At 46.8% G+C, this 4,869-nt stretch overlaps 1 pseudogene across 1 annotated transcript; it reads right to left on the bottom strand.

The window, feature by feature from the left end:
* Window positions 1-3,338: 3,338 nt before the first annotated feature.
* LOC308515472 (cyclin-dependent kinase 2-associated protein 1-like) lies at window positions 3,339-3,702 on the bottom strand (annotated as a pseudogene). The gene has a single exon. The product of its transcript is annotated as a cyclin-dependent kinase 2-associated protein 1-like (transcript).
* Window positions 3,703-4,869: the final 1,167 nt, after the last annotated feature.

The following is a 4,869-nucleotide window of genomic DNA, read 5'->3' on the forward strand; positions in this document are numbered from 1 at the left end:
TGACCTGTCAGTGCATGGAACAACACTCAACCGACTGAGCAACACTGGCCAGGCTGGATCATTTTCTTAAAAGAAGGGCTGTGTAAAGGTAACTGGAAGCTGAAAAAGTAAGTTCTTATTCAGCACAGATTTATTGCTGAGTCAGAACAGAACTCATATCCATGAAAAAGACTCTTGATAAAGTGAAACTTTTTTCTAATTATAATATATTATTATTGTAGAAAATGTATAAAACACAGTAAAGTATAAGAGGAAATTGAATTTTGTCATCCCCATCACTGGGAGATAGCTGTGGCTATTATTTGGAGATGTTTTCTTTTAATATTTTCTATGCACATACACATTTATAAAAGCAGAATGATTAAATTTCTGATTTTATATTTTACCTTTTCTTCTAACATTGTATCATAAAGTATTTTTCAGTATCAATGAACATTCTTTAAAAATACCATATTAAAGTCTGACTGTACATATGCATACACAAAATACATTTAAACATTCTTCTAGTGTTGCTATTCTAAACAGTCTATGTAAATCAGAAATTCACATTTCAGATTATTTTCTTGGTGTAGTTTCTAGAAAGTTGAAGAGGCTTTCTAAAGAACAGCAATACACTCATAAGTTGAGGTGAAGCTATAGAAAAGCAGTGCTGGACAGAATCCTATGTGCCTCGGGCCTTAGGCCTTGGCTCAGCCCATCAAATTGCTGGGCTTCTCTTTGAGGGTTTCTTAAATTTCCTGGCTTCTAAAAGACAGAGAATTTCTCTAATATTTACTCCATAAGCTAAGGAAAAAAGGAGAAGGAGCAATATTATTCCTTGAAAGAGAAAGTAATATATTTTTCATCAATGTGATTTTATCCCAAATGTCTTTGAAGGGCTAGCATCTACTCAGGTTCATAAAATGTGCTTCAACCTTACAACAACCTTTTGATGGAGGCATTTGAGGTTTGTTATTATAAACTACAGGCCCAGCGCATGACAGTGGGGTTGGGGGGTGGGTGGTGTCCCTCAGCCTGGCCTTCACACTCGTGCTGTGCGGGAGCCCTCAGGGGATGTCTGACTGTCATAGAGGTGGGAGAGGCTCCCTCCACCACTGCTGCGCTCACCAGCTGTGAGCCCGGCTCAGGGCTTCTGACTGAGTGGCGCTCCCCCTGTGGGAGTGCACTGACCACCAGGGGGCAGTTCCTGTGTTGAGCATCTGCCCCCTGGTGGTCAGTGTGTGTCATGGAGACCAGTCATTCTGCTGTTCAGTTGATTTGCATATTAGCCTTTTATTATATACGACTAGTGGCCCGGTGCACAAAATTCGTGCACTGGGGGGGGGGGGGTTCCCTCAGCCCAGCCTGCACCCTCTCTAATCGGGGAACCCTTGGGGGATGTCCGACTGCTGGTTTAGGCCCGATCCCTGGGATCCCCCTAACTGGCAGCCGGACATCCCTCTTGCAATCTGGTACCACTGGTTCCTAACTGCTCACCTGCCTGCCGACCTGATCTCCCTAACTTCTCTCCCTGCTGGCCTGACCCCCCCTAACTGCTCTCCCCTGCCAGCCTGATTGTCCTAACTGCTCTCCCCTGCAGGCCTGATCGCCCCTAACTGCCTCTGCCTTGGCCCCGCTACCATGGCTTTGTCCAAAAGGACATCCAGAAAGTTGTCTGGAAGTTGTTTGTTCTAATTAGCACATTACCCTTTTATTACTATAGATTGATTTCAGAGAGGGAGGGAGATAGAAACATCAATGATGAGAGAGAATCATTGACTGACTGCCTCCTGCACGCCCCACACTGGGGATTAAACCCATAACCCAGGCATGTGCCCTGACCAGGAATTGAACTCTGGGCCCTTCAGTCCTCAGGCAGAGGCTCTACCCATTGAGCAACATTGGCCATGGATACACTTTCCCTTTCCACTGGGATGTGTTCTCTTTGCTGGAGCTGAAACACTGAAGCTGTCTCACTGGGGCAGAGTGGGATGCAGTGGGTTGGAGTAGGTGAAGCCCCCTGAAAGCTGGAGAGGGGCCTTTTTTAACAGCCGGACTGTTTCATGGCTGTGCTGCCTCGCAGTTGAATGGCCACACTGTTGGGCTGTGCTACTGTCAGTGGGAGTTTACACAACTGAACTGTCTGCACGGATAGCTTCCTCCTCACCACACCCCCAAGCTGGGGGTTCCTCTTAGGGTTGAAGTGACACCAACCACCCTTGGTTGGTAGCCCAATAGGCCACTTTGGAAGGAGAAGTGGGGAATCCTGATTTTATGTGAATGCTCCAATTTCTTAAGTTGGCAACTAATGCGAACTTCAGATGTTTGGGCCAAACCAGAGAGGTGGTCAGGTCTGGTGTCCAGGCCACTGGGTGGCACTGGGCTCAGCCCAGCTGTAAAGGGACCCTAGGCATCTGGGCAGGTGAAGGGGTTGGAGGTACGCTTGGGTAATTCCAATGTCACCCCACTTGGGTTTTTGGGTTTTTTTCCCCCACTGATCACAATTTATTATAATCTGTTGGCAGCATAGATAGATATTAGTTACCAGAACTATGTCTTCATAGAAGTGGACAGTATGTAGCCATTCTATGGGAAACTGTGTGCACTTAAGCATCAGCATGATCTTTCAGTTTCTTTTTTGTTGTTGTTAATGAAAATAAGCTTTATTACATCAAGTAATAAATACATACAAAGATGCAAACACTATTAGTCACTGTCTTCCAGATGTTTGGATCCACTGATGGGAAAGGCGGAATTGAAATGTACAAACATCCTTAGGGGAAATTTCAGGGGTCCTTGTCAGGCGAGGTTCAATAAATTGCTCTTTCTTCTGTATTTATAACTTGTGCATTTTAAAGATTGACTTCAAAGTACTAATAGTCATGCAAATGCTTAAGCAAAAAAAAAGAAGTTGCATTGAAAAGAATTTATACTGTGTGGTGAATGGGCACTGGCTACTAAAGCGCTGCCTCGGGACTCACTGAAACAAACCCTCAGAGATGGATCAGCTCAGAAGAGAAATATAAAGAACCATGTGAGTAACAGAAATGTATCCAGAAGAGAAACACATATCTGGGAGGCCAACTACAGTTTGCTGTGATAGGTAACTGACATACATCATGTAAATCAATGCTTAAAAAACACACACACAAAATGCCCTGGGTAGTTCCTAACTAATATGTAAATCTAATAACTGCAAAAACCTCTTCTCCATCTCAGCGATGGGAGGTTCAGAGCCTGATGAACCACGGGAGGGGCATGGGGAGGAGAAACCAAGCTGTTACCATTTTGAAACCAAGTTTCATCTGAAGGGGGTGCAAGCATGAGCTGTCACTTCTTGGAAGAAGAGGGAAAGCCTTTCACGCTGACTTAGGGGCTAGGTAGGACCTGGTGTTCCGCTCCATCTCGGCCAAGCACTCCCGAACCAGCCCTGTTGTGTGGATGATGCCTCGTTTCAGTCTCTCCATCGTGCTCTTGCTGCCCGCTTACGTGAGTCAGATCTCCTTCCCTAGTTCTTCGATGATGACCAACAGCTCAGCATATTTTCTCTGGGGCACCTGGCTGTTCTCTGTTCCCTGCGTGTTAGAGATGGCGGTCCTAGTCACTCAGCAGCTGGCAGTACTGGGAAGACGTTGCCATGCTGGTGGAAGGCGGGTGAATGCTCCCAGAGGCCTTGATGGAGGTGGTGGGCATGTGCATGGTCAAGTTCAGTTTGTAAGACATCCACCCCCCCCACCCCCCCTCCTGCTGCGGGGCGCAGGCCCCATGAGACGGCATCAGCAGCAGTGGCAGTGAGGCCAGGTGGTGGCGAGGTGGGCCTGGGGTCTGTGTGCCTGTCTGTGTGCCTGCCCAGCTCCCGCACACTTTTTGTTGTTGACAGCTCAGGCACACTGACAAATATGGCTTTCCCCTCACCCTGACTCTGCCTCAGTATCATGATCTTTCAGTTTCTTGATGTTCTGCTTGTGCTGCTCAATTTCTTTCTGCAGACGCTCAAATCTCCTTTTTATGCTGAGTGATCTCTTCTTCATGTTGTTTCGTCAAGGCTGCCAGCTGTTCTTTAATCCGCTCTGGGAAGTATCCTTCCTCTTCAGCCTTCTCTTTTTTTGTGAAGGTCCCCATGGCTTCTCTGATTGCGCCTGCCTAGGAGCTGAAATTATCTGACCATTGCAGCCAAAGCCTCTGGCTTGCATGGCCCTCACCCCTGACACTTCCAGCCTCAGATGTGCCACTGATGCAGAGACTGCCCTGGTTGTGAGTGCTGCCCAGTTCCGGACCACCCCACTTAGTTTTAAATGCAAACCTGCCTTGGACAGGCCTTGAAGGTCTTTTTTCCATGGCTATCATGGGAAAGCAGGCCAGCCGGGGCTCTCTCTGCCTCCGATCACCATGGTGATCACGGGGTAGCAGGCCAGCCAGCACCCACGGCCCCGGGTGCCGGCTGGTCTCGCCAGTGGCTCTCTCTGCCTCCAATCCCCAAAGCAATCACTAATCACCGGCCGCCTTTGCCCACCCCCCACCTCTTGCCTGCCGCCTGGATTTCCCATCCCTTTCACCTCCCAGCATTGCGGCTATGTATGCAAATTAACCACCATCTTTGTTGGCGGTTAACCGCCATCTTGGCTGGCAGTTAATTTGCATATCTCACTGATTAGCCAATGGGAAGGGTAGCGAAGTTATGGCTAATTACCATGTTTCTCTTTTATTAGATAGGATAGTTCTATCTTAAATAAGAATCTTATTTTAAAATTATTTTAAAAAATCAATTCTATTATGTCAAGAGGTCTAGAGCAAAAGCTTATTTTACTTAATTTAGAGCATGCATTGGCCCTTTCTGAAATGAAATAACTTCAACCCAATTTTAATAATAATGCATTGTTTATGTGTATG

This window comes from Myotis nattereri (assembly GCF_964212035.1).
Source record: "Myotis nattereri genome assembly, chromosome: 3".
Classification (NCBI taxonomy): Eukaryota; Metazoa; Chordata; class Mammalia; order Chiroptera; family Vespertilionidae; genus Myotis; species Myotis nattereri.